General features: G+C 47.1%; 1 non-coding gene across 1 annotated transcript; it reads right to left on the reverse strand.

The window, feature by feature from the left end:
- Positions 1–12,005: 12,005 nt before the first annotated feature.
- Positions 12,006–12,077, reverse strand: Trnat-ugu (transfer RNA threonine (anticodon UGU)). The gene has a single exon. It is a non-coding gene; the product is annotated as a tRNA-Thr (tRNA).
- Between the last annotated feature and the right edge of the window lie 1,321 nt (positions 12,078–13,398).

Raw genomic sequence — 13,398 nt, forward strand, 5'->3', positions numbered from 1 at the left:
GCGACGAAGGCGTTACTGAAGTTCCTCCGGTCAAGCGACTTATAGTTGAACGACTCTGACACTCCCGCGTTCCTTTATGTGCGTGCGTGTGCGTGTGTGTTTCTTTTAATCTCTCTCTCTCCCCCTGTGCTTTTCCTCTTTATATTTATGTCTTCCCTTAACCCTTCCCCAGTCAAGAGTAGCACACTGGATATGATCCTTCCGGTTAACCTTCCCGCCTTTCGCATCTCATTTATCTTTGGATCTCTCTTCGGAGCACGCGTTATGCAATGCTAATGCTTGCGGGTGCTCATTTCTTCCTTGCGCCGAGAGGAACGAATTTGCAAAAGAAGATCCAATCGAATCCACGTCTTAACAACAAACTATGCTACCAACGATGGTTGTCCTTCTTTCCGCCAAGAACTACGTCACCGGAGACTTCGAGCATAACGATGGTGCAGTGATACTCGCTGTGGTAGCGGTCTGTTTGCATGATGACGTGGTTGCGCGACTATTATTCAACGCGAAGGGGCTTCAAAAATTCTGCATATTACAACGCTGAGAACCAACATTGCATCCAAGAGAGAACTCATTTGCAGAAGAAAGCATAAGTCCTTAGGGTCTATAGCACGCCTATAGCCTGTTAAACGTGCGACACGGGAAGCACTGGCCCAAAGGCCGGGCGCATGAGCCCGACTGGAGACGATGGAGAAATGGTGCTGGGCCTTCTCGTGACCGCTCGGCACGCCTCCAACGAGCGATGGGGTCAGAGGTCAAGCGTGAACATGAAGCCACCGCGATACGCCCGACGCCCTAGTGCCAACTACGCGATGGCTCGAAGATCTCTCTTCATCCATCCCTCACGAGCCAGTGCATCAGCGCCAACAGTGAGCTTTAAGAGAGCTGTCTCTCGGAAAGCAAGATATTATCTAGCCTTGTAGGCGGAGCTCTACAATTCTTGCATTTTTTTTTTTCGTTTTACAACGAACGTTAAGCCGGCTACGTGCTTAAGTGCTCGGGGCTGACCTCGGCAGCGTGTTTACATTATTTTGAAGCCCGTGAAGAGTGAACAATGAGCGCGGTCTGCAAATAGGACCAACGAAGAAAGAAACAAGTGAGCGAGCAAGCTTGTAAGTTGGGGAAATTGCGAGAGCATTTTGCAATACGAGATACCGCCGTATAAGGGGGAAATGAACAAGACGTATGTAGGCAACACATTCTAGGGGAATTTCCCTGACGTCGTCAGATGCGACCACATGATAGTTAAGTGTGGAATAACGACTACAGATTAGTCTAAAGGAGCGACAGTCAGCGGAAGGGTGTTCCTGCATGATATAATTTTTTCTTCTCTTTCTTTCTTCTTCTTCTTTAAACACTATTTTCTTACGCTTTCCAAGAATGTTACGTCTCTCATTATGTTAATAATTAAGGAACAAATTGTGGCAGATCCCCCGCACTTCGTTGAAATCTACATACAGCTTTGTTTAAATACACAAATAGTGTTGAAAGCTGCGTTAATTTCCGTGTTATATTAATGTCAGTGCAAGGTCACACCGAAGGCTGTCGTCCAAAGCACATCATCCACGTTACACGCTGTCTAAACGCAGCCCTTTCGCATCTGCTCGGCTGCGCCCGCATGTGCTCTCGCGCAACCTTCAATGCAACGTCGTACACGCAGCGATCCCCTCGAAGAGCTAGTTGATGTCCGCACGATAGAAGTATATGAGCGTGCGATTGTGGCCGAGGAGAGAAACAATCAAAACTCTGGCATGTACATCAGCCCATCTATCCTAGGAAGCCAGTCTGGTTCCGGTTCTTGCAGTTTATACACTCGAACCCTTGCTGGGCTGGTATCATTGTACAATGTATAAGCCAGCGCGTAATTCAATCTTCCTCATTTTTTTAAGTACGAGCTACTCAGCAATACAGCAGCAGCACCCAGCTGCCATGGTCACGAAAGTCCAGGCGGGTTCGCAAATAAAGATTCGTTGTAAACAGCCATGCTGCTATACGCATTACATTTGTGGTGGTCGCTGCAGCCAGGAGGCTTGTGCTTTGAGTTATTTGCGTTTTTTTTTCTTTTTCTTCTTTTTTTATACAGTAACAGAGAGTTCGGTCAATGGGAATGGCAGCTTTCACGTAAGCAACACACCATATGAGAATAAAGAAAAGGCTGCCAGCCACGTTTTTTTTTTTTTTCGGTTTACGCTACTAAGCGCACTAGAGGGCGTGTACTATGTTTGCTAAATTTATTTTGTTTATTTATTTCCATACATTTAAGGCCAATATGGTCTTACAGAAGAAGGGAGCAGGTGAAACTCATACAGACATCTTGATACGCACGGCAGACTGACGCTGGAGCAGTAAACTAACTAGTAAGCGGTAAACAGTAAACTAGTAAACACTTGAAATTTCAACAACAAAAAAAACGCAAGGACCACAGCAACACCAGACCAGTGAAGTAAAATATCTAGTAAACACCAAAATGCGATACAACTACTAGTAGAGGAAATAAATTTCATTGAATATAATTTTCCATTGCACTCTTAAATAAATATGGATAGAAAATACTGACAATGGGGCAGCGGGTAAGGTTTTCCCGTTCCTCGCTGGTCAATGGAATGAATGAAAGAGAGAACTGATTTGCTCTGGAAAAAGGAATGTGAACTTTATGACGCTCATCTGTACGCGATGATATGCAAGATGGTTCAGAAAAAAAAAGGTTATGTCTTAGATGCGTCTTAGATGAGAGAGGGAGCGCATTGAGGCACTCTATATGCGTCAAAATATTCTTTTTCTCGGGTGCGGTGAGTGACTCGAGCACGTGGCTTTTCTATGCGGTCTTGCGCTGCTGCGCTTAAAGCATCCTGCATATTTCTATGGTAGCGCGTTCTGTTGGGGCGCAGCGGATCTAAGCTTGGATTGTGAGGCTGGGTGGATTTTTTTTCTAGGCTCCGTGTGGTACAGATTCTTTTCGAAGCCATAAGTCAGTTTGACACAGGAAAATGTAAACGGCAACTATTCCTGCAAAACTTACATTTTTCTTTACTACCTACATTACTCTCTTCTACTTAATGGGTATAGTTTACCTAATAGGGATTATAAGCTTCACCTTTCTAGTTTAGGAATAGAATAATCTTAGATGACTGAGCCATGTTTGTGAAAACAACGATATTTGGTTGCCTGCATCTCCAATTCCGCTCTGCTGGGGCGTATAGGTCTGCGCAGACAACGAGGTTGTGCGCTGTATTACGACAATATTCGTAACCAGTACAGTGTCATGCAGGAAGGTCGCGAAGCGTGGTAACGGCACGCTATAATGCCCTATTAAAGTGAACAGCGAGCGTTATGCAACCATAAAGTCTATCGGTTCATACAGTTCTATGGTCACGGCTGATGGCAGGCACACTTTACAAGCATGCCACAACCTCGAACATGCAATATTTTCACAAAGCTAGACTCGGCAACACCGACACAGGTGTCCATCGAACTTAACTCGTGCATGCGTGAGCGCGTGTGTCGCACACGTCTGGTTAACTTTATTCGCGTTTAAACGTAATTTTGTTATTACAGTGATGACATAAATAGAGAAAACTGAAAAAGTGTAATTACTGCAGAAAACTGAAACATTTGTGACTGACAGTATACGTGATGATTAGAGTCAGCGAGGGAACTTCAATTGCAATGCCACAACTTTGGAACACAGAAAGCGGACGTGGCTAATGATACACCTAGATTTCATAGGCATAAACAGTATAACTGTCTTCCAGCTTCGCCTCTGTGGTGATGCATAACACAGAATAAGTGTGCTGCACTGAACGGAATCAGCTCTCGTTTGAGCGGAAGGTGTATAAATTTGACTCGAAAGTATTAAAAGAGTGCTTCACATAGCTTGTGTCAGCGACGAAACACTTTGTATACGAGTGTACGAATGGCGGAAGATTCTTCTTGTTTTCTTACCAATATTCGCCCATTGCGAACCCAGACAAACCATTACTGTTTCTCCCTTGCCCAGTTCTTGGTCATGCACAATAACTTTTCTGCATGGGATGTCAAGTTCTCATTTATGAAAACTTTCTCGCTTTTCAGACATGAACGTTTTTTTTTTTGTTTTTTTTTTTATCCACACATATCTATTGTTTCCCTTCTTGTAAACAGTATTAGGATGGGCAAAGCTGCACTTCTTCTGCCTTTCAATGTATGCACTGCCTAAATGTCCTCACGACCTGGAATGGAAAGACTCAGTTTACTTGCAATAGACCCCACAACTGCCCGCACATTTTCACCATCCCTAACTTTAACGCCATGTATTTCTAGGTTAATTCTTCTTGAGCATAGCTGAAGTTGTTCCAATTCTAGTTCTAGTTCTAAAAGTCGATCCCTCTTTGTATTTGAGCTTCTAAATGGCAAGAGACTGCCAGAAACAAGTTCTAGCCAGGACACCAAGCATAATGGACCCCTTTCTTGTATCATGAACGTACGTTACGTCCTTACATTTCAATGTGCCATCAAAGGCGGCAAGATTAACAACTCCAGACCAAGCGACAAACACAGGCGAGCCTCCGTACGCCATAACTATCCGTACCTCACAAACTCAAAGCCCCGCCGTACCTCCCGCATATGTTGAAGAAATTGTGTTCCTAGTTATTAAAGCAGGCGTTCTTGTAGTGACAATGCTCGTGAACAGGCGGAACGTGTCAGCCTTGATTTATACTGGTCCATCCGTGTGGGTAATTAAAGAAGCCGTACTATAGACTCCATCAGCATCCTTTCCGGGAAATCTATCCATGTGTGCAAATAAGATGGTTCATATCGGCAGTATACCATAAATGGACTACAGCAGCTATTGAATTTGGTGGAGTTTGACGTGGAAGCGCTCTACAAGGTAGTCGCACGTCAAGTTGTGCGTACGACCACCAAGACCTATGGACTTCAATACAGCACAGGAAGCCTCACACTCAGGCGGATCAATAATCGGCCTCGATCGCCAGGCTAAACTTGCCTGCTAAACTTGCCGCACATTGGCGGAGAGCGAGCCACGCTCCGGTCGGCCATCAACATGCCAAAATGACCAGGTCATTGCCGAAGTGAACGCTGCGGTGATGCGGGACGGTCGTGTGACTATCCGAGAAATTGCGGAAGAGGTGAGCCTCAGCACTTTTTCTGCACATTCCATTATGACAGAAGATTTGGCCATGAAGAGAGTTGCGGCGAAATTCGTGCCGAAGCTGCTCACGGTGGAGCAAAAGCAACTTCTTGTTGAAGTTTCACAGGACATGCTGGATTCCACAAACAGTGAGCCCGACTTCATGAACACCATAATCACTGGTGACGAGTCTTGGGTGTATGGGTACGACCCGGAAACCAAATCCCAGTCGTCACAGTGGAAGCATTCCACCCCACCAAGACCAAACAAGGCCCGCCAATTGCGCAGCAACGTCAAAGCGATGCTGACTGCTTTCTTTGACTCCCATCGGTGTGGCACACCCCGAGTACGCACCACAGGGTCAAACAATCACCAAAGATTACTACAGGGATGTCCTCCGTCGCCTACGTGACGCTGTGCGGCGCAAGAGAACGGAGTTCTGTTCAACAGGAAATTGGCGCATCCATCACGACAATGCTCCTGCACATTCCTCGCATTTGATTAAAGACTTTTTTTGGCGAAAAACCAGACTCCTGTAGTTCAACAGGCTCCTTATACTCTCCTGATATGGTCCCCTGCGACTACTGGCTGTTTCCCAAACTCAAGAGGCCATTGAAAAGAGTGCGGATTTCAGACAAGAGAAGACATTATGGCTGCAACGACAGCTGAGCTAAACTCCATAACTCCATTCCGAAAGAGACCTTCTCGGAATGGTTCCAACAAAGTCAGCACCACTGGGAGAAGTGTTTGGAGTCCCAAGGAGACTACTTTGAGGGTGATTAGGTTTCCAACGCTCCAGTTAGGCCAGTTCTTTTTTCTTCGGCCAAAGGTCGGATACTTTTCTAACAGACCTCGTATATATATATATATATATATATATATATATATATATATATATAGGGTGTTTCAGTGAACACTTTCCGAAATTTTTAAAGGTTGCCCGTGGCAGATAGCATAATTCTACTTCATGAGCTGGTCTACCCGAAGAGGCGGACATTACTTGCAGAAAAAGTGTAAATGCATAAACAACTAATTAACAAAAATCACTAGTTAAGTTTTTAACTAATTACCTTACGGCCCATATTGCAATTTACAAACTCTAGCCATGAAGTTCGCTAGGTTGATCCACTTGGTACGAATTCTCAGGATAACACCAGTTTCGAGATAATAATTCCCGAAATTGGTGGAGAAATGCATAGGCTTTCCAGTTACTTTTGTGCTTCAATGCATAAAACGACGTTTTGTTACGAAAGTACAGGAAAGTAGACACAAATTGCAGTAAATAGAATTCTGTGCTCTGAGGACCACGAACATTTCGTCTGACGGAGAGTTGACACGGCGCGATTACCGAACTCTGGGTGGCAGAGTTAGACAATGTAACGCTTAATATTTCCTTATATCCAAGTGTTCCAGCCATGTCCTGAAGAGACAAATCTGAGTGGTGAGCGGCAATACCTGCACTTTTAGACTTTGGACGTAAGAACCGGGAAGCAAGTTGAGCTGGTTAAGTAGCGTATACAGAAATTGTAGTTTAGTTCCTTCGCAGGTGCTGCCAGCAGACAGTGCCCCTGAGAGTTCAGACATTCGGGCGCCGCACGTGATCTCGGCTTAAGAATCTTCGAGCTGATTGTGCGGGAGAGACTCCCCTGCGTCAAATTTAAGATCGCTTAATAGCATCTGGCTTGAGACACACAGGAACAAAACGCAATGCGCATTTCTTATTTTTTCTGACAGTATTCCCAATAGACGGCTAAATGTCACCAGCTGGACACGATCCACCGGAAGGAAGACATATTCCAGTGTGCATTTAACGCTTCATCGGACCGGCTGGGGCAACGAACGCGTGCTCCTTGGAGCTTGAACTTGAGGATTAAGGATACTTTGCGCTCTTGCTTCTGCGTCTGCTGAGTTGTGGAGGGTCCTGTGGAGACCCCAGCACGGCCTCTAAGGATACCCTGAAAGTGAACTTGAAATCGCTGGGAATATCGCTTATAATCCGCAAGGTCGCGGAATGCACCCTGAGCACTGTACCATGACACACCGATAGCGGCCCGTGCACGCCTCTACAATGTACGAGAGAGGAAGAAAAACAAAAGAAAAACATAAGAAACCAAAAGGGGGGGGGGGGGGGGGGGGGAACAATTTCTCCGCGATACTTGCGGTACATGCCCGAGTATTCCGACCGGAATTTTTGCGGTTTCTCAGTACAACTATACAAAACACAAAGGAGAAAAAATGAGGAGAGGGTGGGGAGGTATGGAGGGCCGGAGCACACAAATGCGAAATTATCAGGCTCCACTCGGATCTGGCTGGCTATGTTTTGACAGCGCTCCGCTGCCCCGAGGGCGAAAGTCTAATATTCATTGTGCTAGCAATGCTCCCTTCTAAGTATCTAGAATGAAAGAGAGAGAGATATATTATTATTACCGAGAGAGATGTATTATTAGTCTTTCGGCGGGCTCACGAAGGAGACTTGGTTGTCGGTTTTAACGAGACGAACATTTTTTACGAAGAGGTCAATGTTTTCTGTTGAAGTCATGTTTTGCTGCTTCTGTACTTCGCACCCTTCCCACATACCCGTTACAGAAGTTTCAATGTACAACAAATATTGTAGATATGAGTATTCAATCCTATTTCCTACTATTTTATGCCCGCTTAGATATGGTTTACAAATAATCGTTAGCATTTGAGCAAGCGCTCTCCACAAGTGCTGGTCAGATAACTTGGGAGTGGTTTCCTGGTTACTTACAGCTCAGATTAAAACGTATTCGCGTACACGTAGACAAAAATGTTACAAGTGGCCGGGCGATCGCTCGCCTGCTGTGTGATTCCCGGCACGGAAAGAAAACTCTCGGTGTGCACGTTTGACTTCGCTGTTGGGGAAAGTGAAGTTGCTCGAGTATGTCAATCGCGCTTGCATGGGGTCGACGCAGCGATTACTTCCATGCTTATCAACATTCGGTGATATATATATATATATATATATATATATATTGTCACCGGGGGCAGTAACACTGTGTTTTGCTGCAGGTGGTGTTAGCCTGCAAGTCAATGCCGGTAATCGGTTGCCTGTCATTGCCGGCAATTGGCTACAACGCTGGCGGTAGGGTTTGTTGCGCTCGCCTTGCGGAAAAGTGTGCATGGCAAACAGTCGTGAATACGGGCACTATTTGTGCAGTTGAGATGGATGAAGAACCTAAAGATGAAGAACCAGAAGCTAAAGGCGCCAACTTTTCCTTTAATATCATGTCATAAAAAAAACATAAAGAAGCAAAGGAGGATATGGATAGATTACCGGTGGCTTGTTAGTGCCTAGAGTCCAAAAGATCATGCTGAGCGCAAATGCTTATTAACCAACCCGTAAAATGAAACACGAGCCACTTTTGTCTCGTTTATTCTTGTGTAACTTCGTTTGTCCGCAACTAAAGTAAATACTGATGAAAAAAAAAAAAGAAAGAAAAAAAGAAGGATCCCTAAATTGTACGCAGCAAGGCGCTGCATGTGCACTCGATGTAATTCTGGTTGTGCCCACAGCGAGAGCTCAATGTAAACATGCACGTCAGTGCGCTGGTGTGCGCGCGCAGACAATATAGATGCAGGACTCTCTCGCACGCCGTCCGTCTGCAGGCGCTCCGGGCGATTACGCAGCTCGCGCTGACGCGCGCAGCGAACGCACAAAAGGACGACGCGCTCGCGGCAGCGACGAACACTACTTCTTCCGCCATGTCAACAGAAGCGAAGCCCCACGCGCACTGGCTGGTGCCACCTGGATGCACCCCTGCCGAGCACTATACGCAACCCTCTTCTTCCCAGCGCTGATGCGCTGCCCTCTCCCGCACTCTCACCGTCACTCGCCCTGCTCCTCTGGCTCAAGACGCAGCGCACCTGCTGCGACGTATAGGGCCGGCGGCCTCAAAGACTGCCCGAAAACAGAGGGAGCGCTGTCGGAGCGCTGGCCGGACGAGGTCAAGGCTATGCGACTCTTCCCCCGTTGCGTGTGTCCATGCGGCTTTGATGGATGCCTGGGGCCCGTATCTTGTCTTCCGCCCCTCTACAACCCCCCCCCCTCCCCTCCTCCCTTGTTCTCGATTTTCTTTTAGCTATTGTCCGCTTTTATGCGCAGCTTTTGTGATAGGTTTGGAAGGGAAGCTCTACACAAGCTTTAGGGCTTCGTAAACGTCATAGCGCCTCTCGAGAGTGGCGCGCGATGAGATTGTCTTCGAAGCTATGTTGACTCTTTTAGGTCCAGAAGTTCCTGCGGAGCAGCAGCGAGTCTATTGTAATCGGAGTTCTGGCGCTGCCATGTTTCACTTATGATTTCAGAAGGAAAAAGTGTGCGGAATTCCGCGCGAGTGCTTTATGCTTATCTTGAATGACACGTTAATGTTATTGCGACAGATAGTCACGGTACTGTTAATGTTGGCCCCTGCCTGTCAAAGTAGTCCTGTCAAAAGTCCCAGCAATAACATTGCCGCGGTGACCGCAATCACATTGCCAGTTAGTATAGTCAGCGCTGCTTCCTGTGTCCCTTGTTCGCTCTGCTGTTTAGCCATGACGAGACTCTAGCTAGCTCAAATTTGCACATTGGTGCAACTTATTTCTGTCCCTTTTTGTTGTGTATGTCAGTTAATTCGATGGTAGAGGTAAGTGAATATTAGAAATCAAGCCCTGAGGTCATCCACACGCTGTTCAGTTGCAATGCCATCTTTTTCCTTCGTTTGACACTGTCACTGAAGTTTAGCTATGTGCCGTAGGCGGTCTGCTCCTAGTCATCCACGTGTGAGAGTGTGACCGACTGTGTGCAGAACAGCGCCCCACCGAGAAGTGCAGACAAGCACAAGATACTGCGGGGGTCAGCCAAAGCCGCATAAGAAACCGCGAACATCCTCTTGCGCGCCGCTGGAGCGACCGCACTGTGACAGAAATGGAACAGGAAACGTTGTTGAACGAACAGATAATGGTTCACACGACTATTCAACACCGCTAACGTCAGAGTTGAGGCACACTAGCCTGTGCCACGTGGTGTATAGACAAAGGCCTTGCGTCACACACAACAACGAAACTCAAACCGCACAGAATCGATTCAGTATGGTTTCGTCATCGATTCAGTATTTTCAGGGCAGGTTGCCGATGGTGTAAGCATGGAAGAGCCTGAGTGACGTCCATAATTAAGGGATACAGGACGAAGAGCTGTGCGATAGTATTTGTTAACTTTTTTTCCCTTAATAGCCAAGCTGTAGGCTGAAACGGCTGATGTTCATATGCTGCGAAATTGTGGAGTAGCAGACCCGAGAAGCATTTCTGCGGTGGCCAAACTTTTGTATTCTCTCTCTCTTCCAGTCTGTAGAGAACAGAGAGGGAGCACAAAACATTTCCCACTGCACAATGCGTTTCTTAAGCAAGCCGCCTTACTTTAGTATTGGCGCCAGATTTTCCCGAGCTCCGCATATATATATAGACTTGGCACCGAACAGAGTCCTGCGGCGACCAGGGCTTGCTCTGCTCGCCCGACCACCCGGGAAGTCGCAGACAGTTCCGAAGAAGAGATGCACGCCGAAGTGACCAGAAAGATGTAGCACACGTGAAACGGCTGCGAACACTGCAAAGCAGCGAGAATTTAGCATTAAAATAAGCTTCTATGCTGCAGGCGGCACGCATGCGTTTCGGTCTGGCGCCCAATCGGCGGCGCCCATCGACGAGAAACTGAAGCGCGACGAGGACAACAGAGGCGCGCCGGCGGCATAGGAAGCCGGCCAGGTGGCAAAGCAACCGGAACGCACACAAACGGTGGCCGCCGCCGACGACGACGCGGTTGACATTTTTTCAGGGTCACTGCTCGTGTCGCGACGACCGACCATGGGCGAGCCCGGGGGGCGACCGTGCTGGCGCTTGTCAGAGATGACGCTGAGCGTCAAGGAGCGTCATCGCTTCAGCAGCAGCCGAAGCAGTGTCACGTGTAAGCTGCGCCCGTAAGGCGACTTCCGTAGGGTTCGACCACCACGTCACGGTGAAAGAGTAGCAAAGCTGGCAGCCTCCAAGGCGAAAAACGATGTTCTGCTCTCTTTCCTGCTGCAATATACAGGGTGATCATTTTTAAGTTTTGTGGAATTTTTAAAGAGAGCCTGTTGCAGATAACGTAATTATATATATACAGGGTGTTTCAGCGAACACTTTCAAATATTCTTAAAGTTTACCTGTGGCAGATAGCCCAATTCTAGCTAATGAGCCGGTCTACTCGAAGCGGCGGACATTATTACTTGCGCGAAAAATTGAAATGCATAATCGACTAATTAATAAAAATTCACTAACTAAGTTTTTAACTAATTACCTGATGGCCCATATTGTAATCTACAAATTGTAGCCGTAGAGTTCGCAAGACGGATCCACTTGGAACGAATTCTCGGGATGACACCAGTTTCGGGATATTAATTCCCGAACTTTGCGGAGAAATGCATTGGCGTTCCACTTAATTTTGTGTTTCAATGCATAAAGCGACGTTTTCTTAAGAAACTAACTGGAACGCCTTGCGAACTCCACGGCTACAATTTGTAGATTACAATACGGGCCATCAGGTAATTAGTTAAAAACTTAATTAGTGAATTTTTATGAATTAGTCGGTTATGCATTTCAATTTTTTGCTCAAGTAATGTCCGCCGCTTCGAGTAGGCCCGCTCATTAACTAGAATTGGGCTATCTGCCACAGGCAACCTTAAATAAATTTTGAAAGTGTTCGCTGAAACACCCTGTATATATAAGCATATCATAATCAGCCAACAAACAATAACACCAAGGACAACATAGGGGGAAATTACTTGTACTTTAATAATTGAATTAAAGAAATGATAAATTAATGAAAATAAAAATGGATGAAAAAGCATCTGTCCGCAGGTGGGGAACGAACCCATGTCTTCGCATTACACGTGCGATGCTCTCACCATTGAGCTACCGCGGAACCGTTTCCCATACACTTTCTGGGGCATTTATGTTTTACAACTAGAACTAACCCTGGGAGTGTTAGCCAGCGCCACCACTCACAAACCATAGGGCGGATGTGGAACATCCTTTCTGCCGTAGGCGTCACGAGTACGTGATCTTTTTTTGGGTGATGGCAACTGGTCAATAAACCCACATATGCTACCTGAAGGCATCATTGTTGCCGGATTCGAGCCCTCGTTATGTAGTGAACAAGAAGAAAGGAAACCGAGGGGCCCGATTTTTAATAAGCATATCACAATGAGCCAACAAACAATGACACCAAGGGCGCAGCACTAGAACACGACCGCACAGAATAACGCCATTTAGTCGCTACGTGTTTTTGTTTGCGCATTCTGTTGATCGTTTCGTACAAGGATGGCGAACAGGCTGTTGAAACTTATACCTGATAGCAGCGCGGCAGTAAACAGCACAGCAACAGGGCAGCGCTTGTACCGTCCAGTACATTCTGTGTTGCTGCGTACTGCTCGCTGCTCTCATGAAGACGGTTGTTTCGGTTGTATTCAGTATTCAGCTCTACAGCGATTAGCTAATAAGAAATTTTAAGTGGTGAGGGCTTTTTGTTCGTCGCCCGATGAAAATAAGCGTGTGTGTGTGTGTGTGTGTGTGGGGGGGGGGGGGGGGGGGATGCTCCGCAGCTGTCATGAGCCATTTAATAGCTACACAGCGTGTGGGAACTGGAGACGCGAAAAGTGAAAAGAAAACCATAAAAAGGCACAAACTGCCGCCCCCCACCAGAAACGACAAGGACGCAGTGCAAGAAGCTGCATGCGTGAGAAGCGCTTGGCATCGGGCCGTACGCAAAGGAAAGCAAGGAAAACGGATTTTAAAAGAAAGAAGAAAAAAGAATCGCGCACAGTGCGTCCGTGGATCGCCGGTCAGCTGCCGAATGCCGGCCACTGGAAGGATATATTACAGGAAGCGGAAATATTAATAATGAAAGCGCGCCTTGAGCGCTGGCATGGCGAGCGTGCGCGGTTAACATCGTTAGAGGAAGACAAAAGTGGCGTCGTCTGCTTTCGTTTTTCGTCGCGCGCACGGCGTCCACCGCCAGGAAATGAGAGGCCAGCGGTGGCGCGCTCCCTGCGAGAGCAGAACCTGTCCGCGGCTGCCCCTCTCCCCCACCTCTCTTGCCGCGAAACGTCACCGCCAGTGGCGGTCATCCTGCTTTCGCCTTCTACTGGTCAAGGCACGCGCTGCCGTCTTTTCGTCCCCCCCCCCCCCCCCCTCCGCCCTTCTTTTTTTTTTTTTTCACTCCAAAAGGGTCACTGCCTGTTGCG

Source organism: Dermacentor silvarum, chromosome 1 (genome assembly GCF_013339745.2).
Source record: "Dermacentor silvarum isolate Dsil-2018 chromosome 1, BIME_Dsil_1.4, whole genome shotgun sequence".
NCBI lineage: Eukaryota > Metazoa > Arthropoda > Arachnida > Ixodida > Ixodidae > Dermacentor > Dermacentor silvarum.